This window comes from Olea europaea, chromosome 10 (genome assembly GCF_002742605.1).
Source record: "Olea europaea var. sylvestris chromosome 10, O_europaea_v1, whole genome shotgun sequence".
Taxonomy (NCBI): domain Eukaryota; kingdom Viridiplantae; phylum Streptophyta; class Magnoliopsida; order Lamiales; family Oleaceae; genus Olea; species Olea europaea.
This window is the reverse complement of record NC_036246.1, coordinates 4,461,759-4,488,487: the sequence shown is the minus strand read 5'-3', so window position 1 is coordinate 4,488,487 and position 26,729 is coordinate 4,461,759. Positions and strand designations below refer to the sequence as shown.

Sequence of the window (26,729 nt, the reverse complement as noted above, 5' to 3'; positions counted from 1 at the left end):
AAACCCTAGTCCAACACCGAGCACCGAAACAACCATGAAAGGTGGCAAAATCGGCGCCAAAATCCCCAATCTAAATTGAAGGAAGATGAAAAATGGTGGTTATTGCTATTATTTGCGAGGGTCGGAGATGGGATTTGCTACTATTGCTATTAGCCACGGTGGTCGAGATGACGATCTTGCAAAGTACCTCAGAAAACTCACACGGCATGTGGTTATAACACTAATGGCAGCAGTCATGGGATGATTGATTTTTGGTTATGATAGTGGTATAATGGGTATATGATTTTGCCTTTTATATATTTCTTTTAATTTTATTTTTTTTCATTACATAATATGATTGCTTGAATCTGTAATAATTTTTCATGCTTTTATTTATGCGATAATGTTTGGTCCATGAATAAAATTCCACTATCCTTAGCTGATTTTTCTGTCCACATCAACACAGAGCCAAATTTAAATTCGAGACCATATTGAACATTCAGCTTCTGCTTCTCCAAATCCAAATCAAGGTTAGGCACTAGTCAGGGAGTAAAAGTGTGCAACTATATCTTGCAAATGAGAGCTCCATCATTCAACTCCTTATAGTGAAGATTCTCATAAACAATTTTGGAGAGAGGGAGAGAGAGAGTGAGGGTGGGTATGGTTGATTGGAGAATTTTTATAAACAGATATCCATCGGATTGGGGGTAGGAATGGTAGATTGGAATATTTTGTGCAGAGAGAGAATTTGTGTTGTTATTGTTATTTATCTTATAAATATATGTAATATATTATTGTCATTTATCACCTGATTTTTCAAATCTTTTTCTAAGTTTGTTAAATGTGAAATTGTATAGTTAAAGTGTAGTAGTTATATATTTTTCCTTTTCTCTTTCCATAATTTTCATTTTTCCCAAATTGTAGGTTTTTATTTCACTGAGGAAAGACGTGTTTCGTGAAGAGTAATGATATGTAGCCACACTGTTCAATTGGCGCTAAATAATAGGCTAAATGAAAGGTGGAATTAAATTAGGGATAAATAGGATTATGAAATGAATGATTTGGTAAGGGAGCTATTATTTGGAGTGATTTTAACTGCTAGCTCATCTTTCCCTCGTCCACATAGCCGTTTCTTCTGACATGTTTGCAAAGCAAACAGGAAACCGACCAGGCTAAGGGCAATGGCATGAAGATCCAAGACCATCCTCGAATCTGGGTGCTTTTCGAAGTTGAAAATTAATTTCTGCTTTCAACTCCCCTCCCCTCGAGAGAGAGAGAGAGAGAGAGAGAGAGAGAGAGAGAGAGGGGCTTTTTTTACCATTTTTTGACGTAAAATAACCAAAATACCCTTCTATTTAAACAAACAAAAAAAAAAAAGAAAAAAACTGCAACTATAAGCCCAAACTTTCTATATGTGCAAATCAGCCCAAAATTGAAAAAAAAAAAAAAAAAAAAAAAAAGGGTTTTCCCCCCCCCCCCCCCCCCCCCCCTTTTCTTCTTCTTTATCTTCCCCTTGTTTGGGGGAAAAAAAGTGTTTCAGAAACTCTTTTCATCGTACTGATATTTCGAGAATGGGTTGAAATGATGAGAAGAATGAGTAATATTGAAATGATGAGTACACCACAATACAGAATACTCACATGCAGGGGGGTGGGGTGGGTATTTTTTTAGCCATTTTTTATTGGGTGGGCCCCCTGCATGTGAGTATTCTGTACGGAGCCTGGTGAAATGGGATTTGTTAGAATAGCATTTTCCAATCAATAAGTATCGAGTAGAGAGAAATTTTTATGGATAAATATATATGTACAAAATAAGATACAAAAACTTTGGCAAAATCACCACTTCGCAGCCCCCATTAGAGGGACGGTTGGCCCCCCTCCAATAGGCAGCTGCCAAGTGGCGATTTTGTCAAAGTTTTTGTAAATAGATTTGTTATTCTGGCAATGTCCAATTTTTATTATTGTCGCACAAAGATTTCAACCACAAAAATGTATATTTAAAATATTAATCCAGGGTTTTTGTTTTTCTTAATTCAATTATCCATTTTATTTGATGATTAAAATAGTGAACATTGAACAATAAAACTCGGTTTAATTATAATTAACAATCAGAATTTAATGAAACAATTGAATTAACAAGTTTTCTTAATTCAATCATCAATTTGTGAACAATGAACAATAAAACTCCGTTTAATTATAATTAACAACCAGAATTTCATGACATTGTACTCATTGTTATCACATCGGTAGGTTTAAAATTAAATGACCTCCTACATCCTATGGCCCGACAACGATATATATTTCACGTTTCCACTAGCATGTACCCAGGCACCAACCATTTCTCCAATCTATCAATTGGTTGGTGCACTAGTCACTACCTAGATAAAAAGATATAACACTCCACGCTCCGCTTGGACATTATTATTTGCAAATCTAAACCTATAGAAAGGAAATATCATTTTTCCAAATAACAATTTGAAGAGCGCATAAATATAATTATCTCATTGTTCTTCATCTGCATCATCAATGAACCACATTAAAAAATTGTTGTTCCATTAAAATTAATTATTAATAGCCCTCCTCCGCTATTGTCCAGAATGAGGAAGCAGATGAGAACGACGACGGCTTGGAGGGAGGTGAAGCGGTGAATAGGGGTTCGACACTTGAGGAGGGATCAGCGTCGGAGGAAACAAGGAGGTGGTCGACCAAGGCAATGAAGAGACAGAGGATGATCGAATAGAGATGGAGGACCAGAAATCAAGTTCTACCCGAATAGTCTACAAGGAGTCCGAACACTTTTCTTCGCGTTCTGATCTGAACTCACCATTTTAGCAGAGTACTTGGTTTACATCGATAATGCTAGCAATGACAGTCTCCTTTTTTGCACTCGCAATTTACCTTTTCTCACGCTAGACTCTGATTACTCATCCACTCCTGTTCTGCCGCTTCTGAAGGTGTTCAGATAAATGATTATGTAATATTATATCATAGAGAGAGAGATTAATTTGTATATATAAGTGAGCGGATTTGATGTGGACCTGTGGGCAACGAACACTCACGAACTGATAACTATATTGAAACAATGCCCAAGAACACCAAACAATCAACGGTTTTGGATTTAATCCCCAATCAATGAATTAGGCAACCAAAAGTATATAAACTAATGACCTCCTAATTACACGAAATAAGGATCTCACCTGGATAATTGTGAACACCACAAGACTTGTTAAATTTTGATAGGTTCGGTAAATTGAAACATCACGCCTCGAACAAGAGAATTCTCAAATTTAATTCATCATAAAACTTGTTCGAAAATAAAATGAAAATTCCTATTTATACTAGAAAATATAAAACCTAATTAAAATTGGAATAAACTCCTAAACTATGGTAAAACTGTGCCTTTAGAGTCCTAGGAATATTAGAGTTACCAAAAATAAGAAATCCTAGCCTAATTAATCAATCGCGCAAAATTGGGAAAATTTCTGGCCAAAAACTAACTGTGCGACCGCATGGAGTGTTGGTGTGCGGTCGCATGGTTCTAGTGATCTGCCTCCAGATTGGTTCTGCCAATAGTTGTGCGGTCGCACCATGCGGCCGCATAGTTTCACGGTCTTGCTTCTTCTTCCAGCCACTTAGGTTATGTTGTTCCAAGTTGATCCAAGGTTTCTTGGCTTCCACTTCCAACATCCATCTTCATATTTTGGCTTGTGATCTTCATCAGGTTCAATTCCCATAGCGTGATCACGAATTTGGCCACCCGTATCAACTCCAATTGGCTCCAACTTACCTTGAATTTTGGTCTTTGATCTATTGTCTTCATGTGCCAAATTAAAGATAATTGGTGGCGCACACGGGATCACATCAGGATTTTTTTGAATGGAAAATCGGTCGGCTTGATTTGGACTTTGGAAAGCTCATTTCGAATTTGAATTGACTTTTGGGAATTTAGATTCAGATGCCTTAGTTGCATGCCACCAAATGTAGAGGAAATATTTACTGATATAAATTTGATGCTGCTTATTGATGAATTTAGCAAAGTGAAAAATGGGGAGAATCATTAAATTTTTTTATTCTAGAATTTAAATTCTGCCTATTCTGGATTGATTTGATCATTATACATCATTTTACTTAAGCAATCGATTTGATGAAGAAGAGAAAGGGAGAGGATGATAAGGTTTAGCGATGTAATTGTGTAGGGACTTGAGATGGTTTCTGGTGGTATAGATGAGATGGTAGAGCCCCAATGATAACAATGCTGAAGTGAAGAAGAGAATTTGTGGTCAATTAGGGCTGCCATTTCTTAACTCGAACCTCTATTTGACTATTTCCTTGAAATTGTTTCACCACTAAGACTAACTACTACCGTGTTTTGACTTATTAAAAGATCGATCATTTACTATAGCTACCTGAATGGGAGCCTGTTTGTTCTGGGCTGGAATCACTTAACACAATTGAGGTAATTAAGTCCAATGATGTGTTAGATTGGCTGAATGCAAACCCAGAAATCAGTGACAAATTGCATTCTAAGCATGCGCGCCACCATTTGCTTCACTATATCAAGATATGCCATGCCAAAATCTTGAAGCGAAAGGTAAAGATATATATATAAATTTAGAATGAATGGTTGTTTTATTTATTTTTATTGGATAAAGGCCTGGACCATTTTGAATTTTGAATATGGGTGGGAACGGCTCGATTCGGTTTTTATATAGAAATGTCGAGAAGATGCATTGAAAAATATAAGATGGCAGTTCTCAAGATACCATATAGACAATTTCTGTACATTTATTGGGTTATCCCTTCATAGTTTTAACTACATAGACTTGTTTTACTGTTTGAATTTCGAGCATATTGGTTTGAGCAGCTCCTGTATGACCTATTGCTTTTTTTCTGTGTCAATAAAATTTTGCCCGCACTAAACCAATATCCTGGTTCTGCCCCTGATCTGAAGTAGATTCCTTTGTGGTGAACCAATAGAAGTTGCAAGGCAAGCTTCTTTGTGGCTCCTATTTTGCCCTCACTAAACCAATATCCGGGCTCCACCCCTAATCTGAAGTAGATTCCTTTGTGGCTCCTATTTTCTCTCTCAACTGCCCAATCCCATTACTCCACATACAATGCCACATCATCGTTGATTTATCATCATGATGATAAATAGCATTACTCTTTTGAACTATGAAGTGAAGTATTGTTTCACACTTAAACACGTGTGCGCGTGAAAACATTTGTCATTTTCTACAAAACTTTGAAAAGGATGGGAGGGGAGAGGAGAGTGAGAGGCTGCATTCTTATCGGTTTGTGATGTGCAGGTATATTTCGACTAAGTGTACTCACTCTCTCTGATATTTTTCACTCTTTCTGTTCCCCAGACACCCTTAAACATATCCCTCCCCTTAATCGTTGATATAAAATTCAATGAATCATAAACTTGGAGGATGGAGCACTGAGTTCTCGGGGATTTGCCAGCTATGAAATTATGCAAGTTGCTTAAGAGTTGAGAAATACTTATGGGAGGCATCATCGAGTTACCATTTTTAGGGCTAGACAAAACTCCTGAACCGAACCCAAACCTATCCGAACTGAACTGAGCAGTTCTTCTTAAGTTAAAAACCTGAACGAGTATCTAAATCGAGAACTGGCGGGTTCAATTCGGTTCTCGATTTTAGATCAAGAACCGAATAAGAAATGAATATTTCTAATTTTTTAATTAATTTATTTTAAATAAGCCAAATTATTTTATTATTTTTCCAAATAAATGTGCTAACTAGTTAGTTTAGTTCAAATAAAAAATATGATTTTCCTATTTCTAGTTTTCAGTTTAAAGCCAACTTAATCAAATTGACCTAAGTTTTATTTGAATATGTTACTCTACCATTGTGTCGTTTCTACCGTTATGAAGAAATCGAATTGAAATTTGACAATGTCTTTCTTAATTATTTTGAGCTCGCTATCTTCATCATCCTGTGATTTTAATAATCAAATCTATTAAGAAGTTAGCAAATAAAAACGCAAAAGACACATAAGATTGAATTACGTTATTTTGTAAGAGCTAAAATTGAACATATCATTAGTTGAATTAATGTAAGTTTGTAAATATTAAAAATTTCAATTATAATATGAAATTTGGGAATGGAATAGAATTGAATCGAACTGAACCGAATAGAATCGAACTCAAATGGTTCCATAATTAAATTTAAACCCGATAGTTCCACTTACAAATACTTGAAAATTTTGAGTCCACTTTGGTTCTCATTAAAATAGAATCGAACCGAATCGGACCATGTCCAGCTCTAACCATTTTAGTTTATTTTTGTTCAATTTTAGTGAACATCCATTTGTTGTGCTTATAAATTCTGATATCAAAAAAATGCAGGTCAACCATTGGAAGTATTAAGCACTTTATTCGAATATTTATCAGTAAACACAACATTCGATGATATTGTCCTTGTTATTGGCATCGACATTGACAAGTTTAAACCTAAATGAACCACGATCATTGTCTTCATAATATATTTCAAGCTTCCACTAACATGAACCCAGAGACCATGCCCTTATCCAATCTGTTTGTTTGCTGTTCTTGTAGAATGGCACACTACCAGGGTAAAAATACAATATGTTTGGCTCTGTTTGAACATTATTATTTGTCAATAAAAACATATAGAAAGGAAGTATCATTTTTCTTATAGTTTGAAGAGTGAGAAAATATCATTTTCTCATTGTTCTTCACCTGCCTTATCTATGAACCACCTTAAAAAATTGTTGCGTCATAAAAACTGATTATAAATATGGCCACTATTGAGTCGCTATGAGCCATGCCAATGGAAGTCCTGCAAGAAGTATTCAAGAAAAATCATTAACATGAACGAAAGTTTTCGTCGATTTCTTGCTCCTCACTTACGCAGATCAACTAATCGCAGCAAACCTTGTCTGTTTGGCCTTATCTTTAGCTAATTTTATGTTTGCATTTTACATGTATACTTATTTCTCCATATGCAATCGACATGGAAACCGAAGTTGGTGTAGTGGTGTTCGTGATTCCAGGTTAGGCTTTTCAAGTTGAATAAATTCCTCTTTGGAATTTACTAAAGGTTGTAAGCTTCTCAGTTATAAACTATTGTTTTATTTACAAAATCTAATGATTATTTAGATATGCCGAAATCTTGGTCACTCAAACCATGGACCTTTTGGGCTTCTGTCAAATTTCCTATGCTCTAACGATGCTTGAGTCGCCATCCCAAAATCAAATTCTTGAACAAACATTCTATAATCGAAATAGGGAAAATTTCATATAGAAGATACTAAGTTTGACACATTTCAAAATTAAGAAACAAAGTTTCAAATTTCAAAAATTAGATTTTTTAAAATTTTATTTGTAAAATAATTTATTAAACATATATTTTTCTAATTAAATATATTAAAGTCACAATTCTATGTAATTTGGTCACAATTATTTAATTAATTGGTCACAAATTAATTTTCGATCACAATTTATAAAATTATTGGTCACAACTAATTTCTTGATCACAAATCAAAAAATTTAAGATCATAAATTATTTCTCTTTCACGAAATAAATATGCTATAGGTTAAAAATTATTCATCGGTAACAAAAATCAAAACTTTTATTGGTCACAACTCATTTATTTATTGTAAATTATCAAATTAATTTGTCACAATTAATTTTCTCAATCACAAATTAATAAATTGTGAGTCATAATCACAATTTTAGATCACATATTATTTATTTGTCACAAATTAATCAATTATTGGTCACAAATCACAATTTGTATAGATCACAACTCATTTATTCATTGTAAATTATCAAATTAATTGATCACAACTTAATAAATCGTAAGTCACAATCACAATTTTTAGCTCACAAATTAACGATTATTGGTCACAATCAATGAAGTAATTGGTCACAAACACCCATCCCATCTCATCCCACCCACAACCAGCGCCAAGACATCACACACAGCACCGCTGTCCAACACCACCACAATCAATGAAATTATTGGTCATTTGAAGGTCACAAATTAACAATTCAACTAGTCACATTAATTTTTGATCACAAATCAACACCATCGCCTTACGGCACCACCGCTGCCACTTCCAACAAACTACCATTTTTAACTTCAAAACCACCACCCAACCACCACTAGCATTGCCTGCAAACCATCGCCACCGTTGCTTGCACTGTTGCACACCGCCTCACAACACCACCTGACCATAACCAAAAATTAGATCCAACACCACAATACTCACAGCTGCAACACACTTCTGTTTCTTCTCATTGTCGATTTCTGCCTCAACCTATGCCCGTAGAAAACTACACAACAACCACGCCAAGAACCTTGACGCCACCAATCCGATGGGCACCTATCTCTGCAAGCTCCATCGCTCGTGTGAGCGCCGTGCTGCCCTTGTACAGCGGTGTAAGCACCATCAGAGCCTCTATGCACGATGCTCATAACGGCGATGGTCTCCGACGATGACGGTCACTTTGTGAGGGGAGGGAAAGGTAGAGAGACGGGAATGGAAGAGAAAGGGAGAGGAAGGTGAGAGAGAAAATGATTAGGGTTTAACGTTAAATGGGGGTTTGAGTATATAAATTAGTTTATAATATAATTATTAATATTTAAAATTTTAATTATCATCTGACATTTGAAATAAAAAAACATAATTTCTGGCATTTGAAGTGTAATATTCAAAGTTCTGATTCCGTGTAATTACCACATCGAAATATCCACATAATCCAAACAGCAAAATCACACTTTAGAGATTCTAGAACCAAAATATTATATCTTTCCTTTCGTGATAAAAATTGATTCAAAGTACATATATAGTTTGGACAATACTAATCCCGCCAAGACTCAAGATGCCGCGTCAGTATATAACATCTATAAATCAAGGCATGGCCTAAGTATACAGTGCTCCATGTGTCTATCCGCGATCTCAAGGCCATCAAGAGACCTTTCTGACATTACTTGTATGTAGGTAGGGGTGTCAAACCGACTCATCAGCTCGCGGCTCGGAGAAACCGAGCAGAGGCTCGGGCCAAGCCCCATTCTGGGGCTTTGACTCGAGCCCAGGCCGAGCTCAATATTAAAAAAAAAGCAACTTGAAAAACATAATAATTAAAAACTATACAGCAGCTGCCTTTAATGGACAGCTAATCTGCAGCTTTATAGCTGCCAAACAGTTTGGCAGCTCTATGATTTAACGAGGCAGGTATAGTTGCCTTACTGTTCTTTGTGCGTAAAAAATTGAATTTCAAATTTGAAATTCAAATTTATTTGAGAAATGCGGATTTTTTTTTTTTGCAAGTTTTAGATCAATTTGTTTCAATCAATTTTAATTTACAATATTATAATTTTAAGAAAAATTGTACACGAAATATTTAATTAGGGGGTGTTTGATATACATTTTTATGTAAAAATAAAAATGTATTTTAAAATAGTAAATTGATGTGAAATGTGTGGTTGAGAAATAAGGAAATTTTTTTGATTTATATGTAATATTATTTTAATAAAAAGTGTATAGTTGAAAAAGAGAGAGAAAGTGAAAAGATAAAATAAAAATACCCACCAGAGCTATACACACAACTTCTTGTATGCATTTTGGTTTTGTGAAACAGAAAGAGAGAGTAAGCTCGACAGCTTCAACTTTCCCTCTCGAAATCAGCTCGATTTTGTAGTTTTTACGGGTAATTTTTTAATTTTCTATTCTTTTTTTTTTTTTTTGTCGTTTAAGAAATCAGGGCTAACGCTTGTTTTTTCGAATTGTTATTTGAATTGTTAATTTATGCTATTTTATGTTTTATTTTATTTTTTGTTATATTCAGCTGTGGTGGGTACTGGAAATTGAGATCGACATTTGCTGGGGTTATGAAGTTACGAAATTTAGCTAAAAGATGTGCAATGTTGAAGAAGATGTATAATGAAAATTTTGGAATTTTGATCTAGAAGTTAGAAGAAGCTCTCTGCAATATTTCTGGATCTTTTAGGAGTTGAAACCCCATATAATTATTGGTATTTTGTAAGAATAAGATTGCATGAAGTTATAAATTCAATTTGACGAAAAGTGGGAGTGGAGGAAAATTCAATGGAAGATTGGTCAAAATATGCACATGGTCCTTCCCATTTGTAGTAGTGCAGCGTGACTACACCTCATTGAAACGGATTGTTGCTGCACTTCCTATGCTGGCTAAGGCAGGGGAGGTGGCTACCAAGGATGACTCGTTGGCTGCTGAACAGAATGCTGATGCTTTGTTTGCAGTGATTGACAGACGGGACGTTCCAGGCAGGGAAACTCCTTTGCACCTCGCAGTGCGCCTTCATGATGCAACTTCAGCTGAGATTTTGATGGCAACAGTTGCTGATTGGAGCCTTCAGAATGAGAATGGATGGAGTTCTCTCCAAGAGGTAGTTTGTAATCGAGAGGATAAAATCGCTATGATCCTTGCCTGGCGCAACCAGCCTCTTGCTTGGGCCAAATGATGTCGTAGACTTCCTAGGATTGTGACATTGGCATCCAGAATTCGTGACTTTTATATGGAGATAACCTTCCAATTTGAGAGCTCAGTGATACCATTTATTAGTAGAATTGCATCGTAGTTCTAGTCTCCATGCAGATATGACCCTTGCAGGATTTGATGGGTTTCGTATTCAATTGTCTAATCAAACATCGTCCATTTGATTGAGCAAAATGACAGATTCAGTAATGCTTTTTGGATGATTTTTTGCATTAATTGTTATTTTTCTGGCCTTATAAAACTACTATATATAGTTGTAGTTGTCTTCAATTAAAGGAGCAATTTTCAGTTCAATTATTTCCTACCGTCTTCTATACTTTTTTCTCTGTTCAGTTCATCTTCTTTATTTTTTCTCCTTTAACTTTATCGTTTCTATTTCTTCTCTGCTTAATTCAACCACATCAGCAAGCAATGGAAAAAGTAATAGTGTGCATGCCTTTTATGAAGCTATGAAATTAGGTTGAGGCAAAGGATTATCAGTTCTTATGAAGGTTCCATAAGAGTAGAAACAGCCAGAGCAGACTAAAGAAGTTCTCTAAATATATACCCACATGTAAATAAACTTGTGGTGGTAGCCTCCTATCCATCTTTGAAAAAACTGTATGATCTGCATGGTTTTCTTATGTATAAGAAATGGAATTAATGTATGTAAATATTAGCAAGTATAAAATGTCTTGTTTTCTCCTTAAAACATTGATATATGCTATAATACATACAGACTACAAATGCATATTTAATTCACGATCTAAAAACTCATTGGAAGAGTGTCATGATTGTGTTGAACGTTTTACCTCCATCATAATCCCAAATTTGAGGCTAGTCTTTCCATTTATCAACGGTACGAAATTTCTCGGTTCTTTTTAGTCTATGTTTGAACTAGCTATAATCGAAAAGCACAAATTCCAAGAAATTTGGGCGTGTTTAAACAAAACATAACCATCACATTTAAGAAACTCCAAACTCTTGTTATTATAATTAAACAAATGTTAATGAAAGATACAAGGTACATGAAGCAAGTCATTCATTTCAACCAAAATCAACCAACTTACTGCAGTACACTAAAATACCAAATTCAGATTTTCACCTTGCCTCTATTTAACATAATATAACTAGTTCAACATAACCCACTAATCAAGCCATGTCCGTCCCTTTCATTTTTCCTTTGACATGTGATTTTCCTCGACGGACCGTCATATTCACATTCACAGAATTCAAGATTTCTTCTTCATTATTTACCCACGAGTAGTGTACTAGAGTTGGGCGATTGCTGGGGATGGGACGACGCCGAAAGAATGGAGACTGTAGGAGCTGAGCATTTGCCGAAAATCCCAAAACATCCACTTAAAATTCCATACTGGTCATTTCTTGTTCCAAGTACTTGGACCTGAAAGCAGAATTCTCATATGGAAAACATGCTGATGCAAGATCATAACAATTGAAATTGTAGTTAGAATTAATTAAAATCCTCACTGATCTTTTGTTGCTTATTTGGAACGAATTTTTCTTCTGTTTGATAAATCCTACACAAAACCCAGTCATCAAGTTGCAAAGAAGGGAAATTTTTTAATTAGGCTGCAGAAATATTGAAAAGAGCTTCTTCTAACTTCTATATCAAAATTCCAAAATTTTCATTATACATCTTCTTCAACATTGCACGTCTTTTAGCTAAATTTCGTAACAACATAACCCCAGCATGTCGATCTCAATTTCCAGTATCCACCACAGCTGAATATAACAAAAAATAAAATAAAACATAAAATAGCAGAGATTATCAATTCAAATAACACTTCGGAAAAACAAGTGTCAGTCCTGATTTCTTAAACAGCAAAAAAAGGAAGAGAAAATTAAAAAATTACCAATAAAAACTACAAAATTGAGCTGATTAGGAGAGAGAGAGTCGAAGCTGTCGAGCTTAGATCTCTCTCTCTTTCTCAAAACAAATATACATATAGGAAGTTGTTGTATAGCTCCGGTGGGTATTTTTATTTTATCTTTTCACTTTTGATTTGGAGATGGGAGGACGCCAGAAGAGCAGAGACCGTCGGAGCTGAGGCTAAAATTTCAGCTCAAATTAAGCAAAAAAATTCCAACAAAAAATTCACACCATACCCGATTTCGCAAATGGAGAAGATGGACTGGAGGAGCAATCATGTTCAATGTCGGATTCGTCGACGAAATAAGCAACGTGAGAATCAGTCGCAATCCCACTTCATTTTTTGCCACCCTAATTTGAGAATTTTCGCCTCTATCAATTTCTGGGACAGTAAATGGGAGGAAAATGGTGTTTGAATTTTTGAATGGGTCAGTAAATGGGTCAAGATTATTGCCAACATCTCAGCCATCCATTGCCTTTTAATCTCGTCCGTACACGTCACTTTGTAAGCCTACTTTGTCAAGCTACTTTGTACATGTAGCATTATTGTTGAAAATAAAATGGAATCACAAGGGTTTGAGTGAACTGGAATCGCAGGCTCGCAGGAACAATTGGAGTAAGGGGGAAGGGTTTGGGCTGGTATATAACGTCGAGACTGAGTTGGATTTCGGGCTGAAAAGCATGGGCTTGTAAAAAAATCAAAAAAACCAGTGGGGGCACCCTTAATGGGTCTGCCGAGTAATGCTATTAATAGTTTTCACTGTCGGTGATCATCCTCTATGGCATACACTTGACGATTTGATATTTGATACATTGATATGGTAGTTTTTTTTTTTTTTTTTTAAATAACTTGTACATCAAATAGAAAACTATCATTTGTATGCCCCATGGGCCAAACGCAGGTAGTTTTCACTCCGAATAGCATTATTCGAGTCCGCCCTTGGTAGGCCTGGGCCTGATTTGGTTTGGGTTAGTTTCGACTCCAATCTAAAACCAAAACCAAATTAGTCGGTTCGGGCGAATCTTAACACAAACCAACCCACTCTATCTTTTAAACCAAATTGAATCAAACCAAATCGGTTTGGTTTGGTTTGGTTCGATTAGTCGGTTTGGACTTTTGGTCCAAGTAGAATTTTTTTTAAAAAAATTGTCCAAGTTTTAAGCTCACTTAAATTACAAGAACTAAAATAATCAAATAATTTAATATTACAAGAACTATTGACTAAAAAATAAAATCAAGTTAATATAGACGAATTAACAGAAAAATTAAATTTTTTTTATATATTATATATTCTGACTACCTGAGTAGAGAAAAATATTAAGTATAACCTAATGAACTTATGAAATGAAATTTTCAGTGCCTTTACATATCGGCAACATTATAGATTAGAGGGAATCGAGAAATATTTATAGAATTAGGGCTAATCTTTTTACTTTAATACTTTTCTTAAATTTGAAAAAAGGTAAATATATAAGTCGACTAGGTTGGTTCGGTTAACCAACGGTTTGCGATTTTAAACCATGACTTGACTGACCCACCATGGTTTTGTTTAAAAGAAAACCAAACAAAACCAATTATCAATGTCTAACCAACCCGAACCGAACCTACTCGGTTCGATTTGATTGATTTGGTCGATTTTTTGATTTTTTTGACCAGGCACCAAGGGGGTAACTTGAAGTCGACCTCTACAGACGGAGTGAAATTGTATACAGTATCCGACAGTCACAGCTTCGCCACTTGGCTCCCTCCCAAAAAGCAAAAAGCTCTCCGTAAAAATCCAGGTACAATGGATTGCCTTTCTTTCTTGGTAAAATACAGACCTTTTCGTGTCAAAATTGAAACATTATCGATCATGGTAGAGGTGGCTTGATGCTTACAATGGTTATTTGGAAACATATTGTCTTCTTTTAATTAGTTTTGGGATAAAGGTTCGTTTTTTACTTTATTTCATTTTAGCCCTTGTTTGAACTGCATTCTTGTCAAAAAAAAAAAAAAAAGAATTTTCAAAAAAATACATTTTTGATGAGAAATGTATGGTTAAAAAATAAAGAAAAGTCACGAATTTAAATATAATATTATTTTACTGAAAAATGTGTAGTTGAAGTGGGGTCAAGCACTATTCAAAAATGTATTTTGATAGAAAAAAGGGAACCCAAACAAGGGTTTAATTTATTGGATGCTAAGCCCCGTTTGGCCCCCATTATTTCTCATCAAATTAAATTAAATGTTTCTCTCCCCTATTTTCCACCACACAATTTTCAATACAATAATATTACACGTTAATCAAAAACTTTTCTTTTATTTTCAACCTCTCATTTTTCAAAAAAAAAAAAATACTATTCAAAACATTATAATTTCCAAATAATGGGGGTCAAACGGGGGCTAAGATGCTTTTGAAAGTTTAAAAGAGATTAGTATTGATTTTAATTTTCCTCCTGGTAAGTTTTTGTAAATGATCAGTTTCATTTTGGGTCTACTTCTAGATTATCAACGAAGAGTGGATTTGATACAGGATTTGAGATTTGAAATTGCAACTACTAAAATTAAGGAGATCCTTGATGGCAAGTGTCTAATAGCTTCAGGTGAATTCTAAATTTTGTTTCGTAACATTCTGTTTGTTACTTGGATTCATTTTTTAACTTTAGGTACTTAACCCACCACAAATCAAGGTGTACGATTAGAAGGAATTATCTTTGAAATTTGAAAGAAATTTCGTAACCGAAATCATTAATTTCCAGGTACTATTTTTTTAAAAGTTCACTAGAATTGGAATTTGATTGAATGAATATGTTTGCTATTTTTACCTCTAAAGTCTTTTCTACAATTGGTTAGTTACATTCAATTAGTCTTTTGTCGAAGTTAAAGAAGACCTGAAACAAAGATTCACCCACTTATCTCTTTATTACCAGTGAAGAACTGCACTGCTTCGTTTGGTTAGGAAAGTGAAAAGGAAGAAAGATGCATGTGCATAAATGGTCCTAACAATTATATTTTATCACGATATTGTTAAAAATTGAATGTTTGATGTTTTGGTTTCTTTTTCATTATGTATGAAACTATGAATATTTATGCATGGACCTCTCTATAGAAGTTTCGTTACTTATTCAAAGCTTCCATTGATGCCTATTCAAGCACGACCATATTGCTTCATGAAGTATTATTTTCAACAAGTTTTGTATTGGAACATAGACTTCTGTTGAAAGTTAACAAAGATAAAATTTACTCCTGTTTCACATACTATTTATTTTATGGTTCTTATACATAGGTATAATTTTGACCTAGTAGGTATTGGATGATGACTATTCTAAGATTGCATTTCTCTACACTGATCGCTCTGTTTGTCTTCATGCTAAATGTGGAAGTCACTATTTTTTGCAAATCCCAAGGTTCTCTTTCCTTTGACAAATATAATATGCCGTATATATGTAATTTATTGGTTCCCAACTCCCAAGGTCTTCTCTTCTTGGTTTCTTTGTATTATCTCTGTAACTCCTAAATTTTGAGGAAACTTGCATTTTTCATGTTCTTTCAATGAACTTTTTAATAAACTTTTTCTTTTTCTTTTGTTTTTTGCCTATGAAAAAAAATGTTTATTGAAAAGTAAGTCTTAGAAATTGAGAATTCAACGAATTTCAACTGAATTATAAACTTTAGTGTGCTTTTATTTAGTGGAAGAACACAGTTAAGATTGATTTAGAAGATCTTGAATAACATAATATAGTTAAGCGGATTTGCTTATTATAGGGGCGGATCTAGGAATTTAGAAGAGGGGGGCTGAACAGTGGGCTGAACACTGATGGACTAACACGTCGTTGAACCAGGCCAACCCAAGAATTTCGAGGCCTTAGGCAACTAATTACTACGAGGCCCTTATGTTTTGCAATTTCTTTTGTAAGTGTTATACTCAATTTTAGTTTTCCAGTAATTATTTTTGATAGCTTCATGATGCTCCTAGTTAATGCTAAAAATTATATCACAGAATAATTATAGTTCATACATGAACTTCTAAAAATCAAGTGCAAATACACCTTTTAAAAGGTTAATTCGAAAGTTATAATACTGAGCTGCTTTTTCTGGGGTACCATCAGTCATCTCCGTCCCATTTGCCATTTCTTAGATGTAAAAGCCATTGTTCACAAGCAGAAATAACGTGTGTGACACCCTATAAATCAAAATCCTTCAGAATTAATGAACTTATCCTATATGCATGAATATTTCGATTCACAATTTCTTTCGAGTATATTAAATTTTCCTAGAGAACAAGACAACACAAACGTCAAATACAAACGGATCTAAATTTTGCTGATCTAAGCTCCATTATTTTCTCAAGTTTTGATTGATTGAAGCCAGTAATACCATTTTCAACTTTTCTTTCACAGACTCTTTCAACCCAAAACCAAAAGTTCACAAAATATGAAGATTCAAGAACACGTATCTCATCAAAAGAAATTTCTGAAAAACACGCACAACAACAATATAAAATTTTACCTTGGCTTAGTTTGCTGAAATTTTTGGAAGTCTTCATTGGAATCAAGAATTTCTTGCGTGAATAAAGGACCCGATCCAATTTCTGTAAAGTGACGATAAATGCAACAATATTGTGTGGGAATTAATAGATTTTCTGGAGGAGATTTCGAGAGAAAATAGGATACAGTTAAAAGGATGATAAGAAACATTCAGAATATAGTATTTGGCCAGTAAAAGTTTATTTTACAATCATAAAAGATATAGAATTTACCCAGATGCTTCATGGCCAAATTTTAGAGGAAACCTGGGTGCCTGCCAAAAAAAAGTCTGAGTTATTAAGCAATAAATATTTATACTGGACCCATCCGAAGAAGATAGATCTAAATAAGCAGCACAATCCCAACCCTCAATAACAAAATAGAGGGGGAGGAATGGGACCAAGCCAATTTGGAATTACTAGGCATCAGTTCAATTCGCATAATTAAAAGAGAAATTAAGAAAACATTCTCAATGATTTCAACGAAAACAAGAAAACAAAGCAGAAATATAAGGAAATCGAACATTCGAACTGACAATAGAAAGAAAAATAAATATCACCAATCGGCTTCGACAACTCTAACTCTAATCTTGATAGCATAGTCTTAAAAAATGCCGCCATTAAATAATATTAATCCATCAAAACTTAATGCATCAACCAAATTAAAAAAAAAAAAAAGCATAAACTCCATTACGCAAAACGGAATGGGAAAAACCCCTCATTTAAAATTGCAGGACGCAAAATGCACCATAGAAAATGAACAAAACAAAAAGGAAATTGAATGATATGGAATTTAGGGTAAGCGAAATCGATTACCCAAAGAGTTGAACGATATGGAAAAACTCTTATTTAGCATATTTACTTCTTTAGATTACATAATTATAAATTACTCACTCAAAAACCCTAATCATACCATGATACCAAAGAGGGAACAACCGAACAAGGACGTCGACGACGACTCGTGGCTGTGGTCAGATTGGGGAGGAAGTAAGGAACCATTCGAACACCGACTCAATGCAAGGAGGAAGCCAATGGGCAATGGAATATCAATATGAAAAAAAGTTGAACCCCAACCTTAAGGGCCATCACGGAGGAGGTAAATCGTAGGATGTGTCTCCCAGGAGCCAGGGTGGAGAGCACATGGATAGGTCAAGGCTGTTAACCCATATGGTAACTTCCGTTTGCAACAAAGCCAATTCCACCTTGCGGGGAATCGAACTCTGCACACTGCCGCGCTAAGCCCTATCCGCCCTCCCCTTTGCCACTGTGAGATATGCCTTGGGAAAAGTTAAGTTGTATCGGTATTGAAAGGGCTCGATGATGAACATATAACAGTACTCCGTCAATCATTCCTATGGTCCTTCTATCCGTTGAAGGACATGCAATTTTTCACCCAAATTATTGATTCCTTATTATTTTGGCTTCGAAAGCCAGTCGATCGACCTTTGAATACAACTGTGACTAAATAATTAATTAAATAAACAAAATAACCAATGAAATATTTAAAGAAGAAATTAAATTAAGTATTAATTTTTTATTTCAGTAAGTCTTCAAAATAAATAATTAAATAAAGTAATTCTAATAATGTCTGATTACGATCCTATGAGCAAATTAGAAAACTGTACTCAATCCAGCATATAAACTCCCACCAGACTCATGTCTTTATCTGACTACAATCCCGTGAACTAATTTTGTGTGTAATAGTGAGATCACGGTGAGTAACTCTCAAGAATAATATTTAGATGTGAAAGATTGATAGGGTTTCGGCTTACTGGGAATTAGAACTAGTACATTTTCTAACTATTTTATGAAAGTAAAATGTAGTATTACTAGTTACGTAGCTTTAACATTTTCACACAATCAATACGTTCTGTATTTCGTTCTTTCCAAACCATAAATAAGTTCATTAATTATTTAGGCATACAAGCAATCATTTTTTCTATCCAAACCACGACTCATAAGTAAATAATAAGTTTAAAAACAACAAATAAAAGAAAGAACAATGAAAACATTAATTTTATTAACAAGTTCACAACACATATCCTCACTCGATATCTAAACTAAACTAAACTAAAATTATTCCAAAATTATATGAAATGAAAAAAAACATATATTTTCAACAATCCAAATCATAATTCAACAAACTACATCAACAAATCACGTCTAAAGTTTCAGAACCCTCGACATAAACTTTCATTTACCTAACATTTAACGCTTGTCTGCCCTTTTGAATGAATCGCCAGTGGCCTTTGCGTGTTAGTCTGTTAATTTTTACCTGAATTGCCTCTTTTTCTCTTTTCTTGTGGCAAGTCTCAGATTCCCATTCAAGTCATTTTTTCGTTGTTCTTTCTTTTGTTTGTTGTTTTCAAACTTAATATACACTTATAAGTTATGGTTTGGATATAAAAATGACTGCTTGTATACCTAAATGATTAATGAAATTGTCTGTAGTTTGAAAAGAACGAAAGATAGAGCCTGTTAAAACATTAAAGTTTCATAACTAGTACTTCTACATTCTACTTTCATAAAATATTTAGAGAATGAAATTCATTAGCTCTCAATAAGCCGAAACTCTATCAATCTTTTTACATCTAAACATTATTCTCGAGATAGTTGCTATTCACCATGGTTTCATTGTTCCACACAGAATTTGTTCACAAGATCGTAATCAGGTAGAGACATAAGTCTGGTGAGAGTTCATGGGCTGGATCGAGTACACGATCTTTTAATTTGTTCATAGGATCGTAATCAAACAAGATCATGATTACTTTATTTAATTATATAATTTTAAAGACTTACTGAAATAAAAAATTAATATTTAATTTAAATTTTTGTTTAAATATTTCATTAATTAATTATTCTAATTGGTTACGTATATTATTTAGGAAACCTCAAAAGTTTACAGTTTTGAAGAGTTTGATAAATTCATGAGGGAGATAGAACATAAATCACACTGGTGAATGAGAATATATAACAAATATGAAAGTCGAACATTATGCATGGTAACATTTTCCAAGATATCAATACAATATGATGACGTTGAACAATGTGGAGTCACTCAATACATTATTCAATAATGCTGAACCTATATTTCATCTACCAAATGAAGTCGAGATTCTATCACTTTGAGATTCAAATATTTGTACTTAATCCCTAAAATATTAGACATTAATTAATTAGGTCCCTAGACTATATTGTCTACATGATATGGCCCTAAAATTTAATGTAATGACTAATTTTGAAGTATGAGGTATCACAACAAGCGTGTGAGTTTCATATTAATTCTGCCCCTTCTTCATTTCATCTCAAACTCCACATTAGTTAACCTTTTTACAGGGGTTGTGCCCTTTGTGACGCCCCGAACTTAAGTTTCGAGTGTCACGTACAAAACATAATAGTTTCTGCCTTTGGTACATGTAAACACTTTTAAATAGAAGTATTACATGTTAGAAACTTATTCTTAACTTAGTAAAAGGTCTCTCATAAATTTTTAATGGCCCGCAGAAGCGCATGTCGACAAGAAATTATACTTTACATAAACGGACTCTGCACTGCCACGGTTAGTTGGGGCAGCAAGTTTGACTATTTTTATAAAATTCATCCCAACTCTGTTTTCTATGAATTTACGACATTAGAAAGATATTTTCAAGTAGTTTTCTAGGTTAAAATATAAAAAATTTCCAAGATCATATAATATGGGCGTTTTACTCAAAACAATGAGGTATTGCACAGAAATTTCAGATTTGACCCTTCAACGTTTAAAAATTCATATCTCAGGCTACAGATATCCAAATTGAGTGATTCTTGTGCCCATATTAAGAAAACTCAATGAGAAACACAATAATATTTTCAGAGTCTCAAATGGACGTTTATGGATTCAAAAATAACGTGTTGAAGTTGACCCAAAAACTGTCCCGTTTCTGCCTTTTGTCACTTACAAGGAGAAGTTTTTTAAAAAAAAGGTCTCTTAACACAACATAGAAGATATAATTGCATAATTTACTTCTGGTACCATATTACATCATGTCTCATACATGTTTTTATACAATACCATAAGAAAACATATGGAAAGAAGTTGAACAAAACATGCAAAAACAAAACTTCGATGCAAAACAACATTGTCCCTAACCCATCATCGATTATGCCGACTGACTTCTACCAACTCCGCAATTATGAATCTGAGAATTTAGTATAGAACATTATGAGTATAAAGAATACTCAGTAAGACACCATGCTTGGATTTTAACATGTTAATACTACACAAAAGAATGCAATCAAACACATACTTGCACATTCCGGCTTGCCGGTGCCCTTCGGACTTGTCCTGAAGCATAAATAGATATCTAACTTTATGGACTTGTCCACGTCTTTCATATTATGGTTTTCATGCATAACTTAAGCATAAATATTACCATGAAATCCAACCACTTAAGCATAGAAAATATCTTGCAATAAAACTTGAAGAAATTTTGGTTGAAAATGAATTGAGAAATGCTAGGCTGGTCCTCTTCTTCCCTCACGTTTTCTGCCCTTCTTTAAACAATTGATAAGTTGTTTTTCATGCAATGGAAATAAAGGGCAGCATCACATCTATTTATAGGTGAGAAAAATGATAAATTTTGGGTGACTCTTCAAGAGATTCAACATGTGTAGGCTGCATGGTTTCATTTTCTTAAATTTAAAACACCTCATGCATTAGTTAGTCACCTCATGCTTAAATTTAAAACACAAAACACCTCATGCATTAGTTAGTCACCTCATGCTTAAATTTAAAACACCTCATGCATTAATGTTTCATGATTTTTCGGCCAAGTTGGAGGAACAATGTTTAACTTTAGTAATTAGATGTAAAATGGACATTTATCCCAAACCCCTAATTAACAAATTATTTGAAAAAACTTTTAATAAATCAACCAATGCAAAACTTGGCAACCATAGATAATTTTTTGGTCATACTAAATTTTGAAAAGTTAAATTGCTATTCTAAAAATTAAATGAGCACAAAATTCGGAGTATTACACCCTTGATTAGTATTGTGATATATAATCGGCATGTGCTCCAAGTGCATGGAGAAATGACAAATTGGTCGGTATTGGTGTCATAATTATCAAGCAACCTGCCTTCCCAATTGAGATCATTGTATCATGCAGTCACTCAAATTCTTCAAACCACTTCATCTCGGCATCTTGGACGTTCTATCAAAGCTGGTTGGTATAATTGACCCAATGGACGTTTCCACCACAAATTCACTAAGGGCAACACAGTTCTATCAGGAGAATCTAGTGTTAGGCTAAAGAACATGGAGGTTTGAATATGAAACTTTTCATTTCTATGCCTCAAGGGTTTTAATTATCTTGGCACACAAAAAATGTGAATCCATCCAATTTTTTAAAAACTTTTTTTTGCAAGATTTCCATTTTTTGACGAGGCATGATCAAATCCACCTATTAGATGCACATCTAGCATGGTATCAAAAATTACGATCAGCAACCAAAGATAACATTTGGTTGAGGGCAAATATCATCAACTTTTAGAGAATCTATATGAGCAAGAGAAGTCTTGCTTCTGCCGAAATCATCTGAATTGAATTATTCCAAAGGATAGGACAACTTATCTTATTTTCCTTCTTTGTGAAGTACATAACCATACATGCTAAGAATTAATCCCAATTACACAATCCTTTGTTCCCAACTTGACTAATATGAGGTAGACTCGTGGTTTTCGCAACTTACCAATGATTTTATTAGATTGGTTAAAGTCCCTCTTGATCACTTACACTTGGTGCCCATCCTTGGCCAGATAGTAAGCCAATGTAGAGCTAGCTAACGGGCTCCAACAACAACCACTTGTGGTCCTCCATCTTAGGTAGGCTGTAAGTGACATGGCTTGTATCACGGATCCATTCATGTTTTCTATCCTTCGGGGTTTATAATATGGCCCAGTCTCTCTGGTTGAATAGGATCCCTTTGTATGCAATTGCCTTCCAACACCTCTTATGAATTGATGGTAATGGTGCCACTATGATCTCTAGAATAGTAGATAGGATTATCACCTCAAACCCCAACATTTCCAGGCATTGATTTCCATTTTTCAACCTCTCGACTTCCTCATTGTAGAAGCCCGAGAAATAAAATGAATTATTTTTTATGGTTTAGAGACTCTTCAAATTCTTAGTTAAAGACCAAATTTAATAAATTTAATGACAATACAAGTCTCCCACTTAGTTTTTTCATTAAAAAGAAAGGTTACAAGAAGTAGAATGTCATTTTTTCACTACACCCTTATTTTAATCCGAATTTCAACTCATTTTCTCTAAAAAAAAAAAAAATTGATATCAATTTAAGCTAAGGGAATAACAAGGGTGAGAAGAAAGGCTTTTTACATATTTTGTTTTCTAATATTCAAGAAAATTCAAGGTAGGTAAAGGTGTAAGCGTTTATTTTATTTTCAAATTATGATTTTTCGATAAATGTTTGAATGAAATGGTACATCTGGGTACGGTGCTTTGGCACTACAACAGTTTGAAAGATCATTCTTCGGCTCTACGTGTTATGATAATGCTATAATAATTGGATTTTGCCGAAGATATATCTACATGGCATCATGAATCTATAGTTTGAAATTTCTATTTTGACAACGAAATGCACTGATGATATCTATTGAGTTTCAAACTCATGTGTTAATTCACTTCCTACAGGTTGAATGTATTTTCCTTGAGACGTGGATGATGAGAATACCATGGAGAAGCTGGTGACTTAATATCATTAGTTGATTATGAAATATTTACGTTTTCTTTAAATTAAACTTCTATGGATGTTTTGTGCGGATCTGTTCTACGAACATTCTTTATGAATAAATTTATCTTTGAACATAGACACGCGTCATAGGAATAAATTTACAAACCAACGTTTAAAAAAAAATTATATATATATATATATATATATATGTTGCATAAAGTAAACTGCTATTCCCAGCTTCTAACTTGACTTCAAAATTTCATAACTTGATCGTTACTTAGAATTTCTGGATGAAACCAATTGGATTTGATAGTCTCATTGATATCCATGGAATTTGACATGTCATTTTAAGTGAACTACATTGGTTTACCTTTCAACTGGGTCGCTGCTAGGTTTTGAGAAATATTTTAATACAATATATGATGTCGATGGAAGCTAATTTTTGACTATGTCATATTATAAAGAGTTTACTACTTCACATTAAAATTTGATGAACTTTCGACATCGATAGCTATACAAACAAATTTATTGACACTTATCCTACGAGATAGAAAAAGAAAACAACTTTGTTCGGTTAGTGTACACCTTATATGTCATCGACAGAAGCCAAATTTTGGATATTTTATATTGTAAGATGTTCCCTACTTTTCCTTAAAATTTTATGAAAATTTGACATTGATAACTATGCAAACGAGTTAATTTTATAATTTTATAGTAAACTGCATGTTATGAAAAATATAGTTCTTAAAGAAATTTTTTTAAAAACTAAATGTTTATGTTTCCGTTAAAGGAGTAGTTAATTAAATTATTATTTTAAATAATTTCCAAGTCTAACACTAAGGTACAATGGTTTGACGTTTCTGTTCATGCGGGTCGGGGTGTTACACTCATGGTGCATAAACCCCTTTGTCCTTTCCCCAATCCTCTTGTTCCTTAGGCCATTTACCTTTATTTTATTTAGGCCAGTTATTCCTTGGGCTTGATTAAGTGCAACTTCATAATCTATTTGTTGGGTCCAAATCCACCAATATTCCTTTGTTCATCTTCTCCTGTTGCAGCCATCATTGAGACTCCTTTCACATCATGCTCCAACCTTTTCTCCTTCGACGATGATGATAAATAAACCTGTAATTGACATGCCTATTTTTTTACCTGTCTCCCACTTTACCACACCATGCTTACATGCTAGAAATTCCTCAACAAAAAATAAAAATAAAAATCAATCCCATACTTCGTCACCAAAAACACGCTGTTGCAGCTTCTATTTTCTCTACCTCCAACAATTGGTATTTGGGCAAAATCTTCTCCACCTTCGACACCTACCAATTTGTATAATCACCATGGAATATTGATATTTTTAGCTGACTGTGTGAATCCAGTAGTAGATCATCTTCTTAGCCTCCTCCGTTCCGTTGCAACATCAGTTGTTCCAATTGATTGAATAAGGAGCTCCATTTCTCCTCAAATTCCTTGTTTTATTTTGTTTCTATCTGTCCTAGCATCAAGTTCTTTGATACCAATGTGATTGGAACCCGGAAGATAGTGTTAATATTGTTGTGATTGAGGAGCTTCCGCTACTCTAGTTACCTTGTAGAACTGGAAGTTTATATGATCAAGCATTGCTGCTGCTCTATGTACTGAGTAGAATGATCATCAACGGAATGAATTAGAGACTAGGTCTAGTAGCTAGAATATTGGTATTGGATTGAAGTAGATTGTATATGAAATGTATTCTTTATCAATTTGTAGAAGATGAAAACTATAATTGAATTGATGAAATTGAATAGAAATAAAATAACCCCCAAGGCAATTGAGAAGCATGGCTTTCCTTACTATTCTTACTACTTACTTACATGCATATCTAATCCCCCACCCCTTCATATTTATTGAAATCTACTAATAGACTCACTACCATTTCCCCCAATGGATAAACAAATGACTAACTGCAAATAATAATAGATTGTTGCCCCCACGGTTACTTAGATTTCCTGACTGCCTTATTATGTCTACTGCCTTCTTAATTCTTCTCGCCTATGTGAACATAATCAGATCTATCAAATCCTCAAATGCATTCAATTTCTCATCTCATATGTTTTTATGTCAATTTTCTGCTAGGTTCATTAATATTAGTCCACCACTTCTCGAATGATGCATCTACTAACCTTTCTTAAACACATTCAAATTGCCGTAGTTTAGTCTTCCTTTTTTGCTTCACTAGATGATAACTTAACCAGCTCATTAGTATGCTTTTTTATTATTTGTATAAGATCACTCTGTAAAAATTTATTTCAGAGAGTATCTCCAAGAGAGGTAGGTGTTCTGTATATTTGGAGAGTCAATCCTACTCTTTATTTGTATTTTATATTAACTGCATGTAATGAATTGCAAGTTTTTTCTTTAATCAAAGATATCCATACTTTCTTAGTGAGTTTTTAGGCTCCATCAGAGAAACTAGATGGGGGTTAGGATTTCCCAACCAATATATTTCATAAAAATGACCAGTATACATGAAAGAATGGGGGAGGGGGACATAACCCTAACCCCTTGAAAGCAAGTTCGCAACAAATGTCTAACAGTAGAAGGAAAGAAATATATTAGGAACTTCCAATACAATGAAAGAATAAGTAACTGGAAACTAATTTGTAAACTTCAAAAGCTGGGAAATTAATATCCGTCAATCCGCACAAGTACCCTATTTATCAAGGAAGGTATAATGATCCATACTCGTGGTAGTGACACTAGTCCCAACCTTCAAAAGCAATGAATCTTCAACTTGGTTTTCCTCTCTATAGATGTGGGAGATAGTGTTACAATCAAAGGAGATGAGGTGTCTGATCTATTGAAAGAATGCGCTGAATCGTCCATGATCCTCCACTCCTAATGATGCAATGAATAGCTGCACTTGAGTTTGTCTCAATCCCTATGTTTGTGATACCATGTCCTATGGCAAGAAGAAGCTCGTCTAGAGTAGCTGGAATATCAGCCTCCAAAATTAGACAAGTCCCATAAGATGCGGAGAATGCCCTGATACAATCTGAATGATATCTCAACCATTAACAACTCCATCCTTGATGCATCTATCGGTGTTAATTTTGTGGATCTTA

General features: G+C 34.2%; 1 long non-coding RNA gene and 1 pseudogene across 2 annotated transcripts; one reads left to right on the top strand and one right to left on the bottom strand.

Moving 5' to 3' along the window:
- The first annotated feature begins 9,544 nt into the window (after positions 1 to 9,544).
- Positions 9,545 to 10,812, top strand: LOC111402599 (annotated as a pseudogene).
- A 642-nt stretch (positions 10,813 to 11,454) lies between these two features.
- LOC111400955 lies at positions 11,455 to 17,948 on the bottom strand. Of its 2 annotated transcripts, none has more exons than XR_002703899.1 (4): positions 17,802 to 17,948; positions 17,123 to 17,163; positions 16,873 to 16,954; positions 11,455 to 12,235 (listed from the first exon to the last, which is right to left on the bottom strand). It is a non-coding gene; the product is annotated as an uncharacterized LOC111400955 (long non-coding RNA). The 2 variants fall into 2 exon arrangements; XR_002703900.1 differs by having other exon boundaries at positions 11,455 to 12,030.
- Positions 17,949 to 26,729: the final 8,781 nt, after the last annotated feature.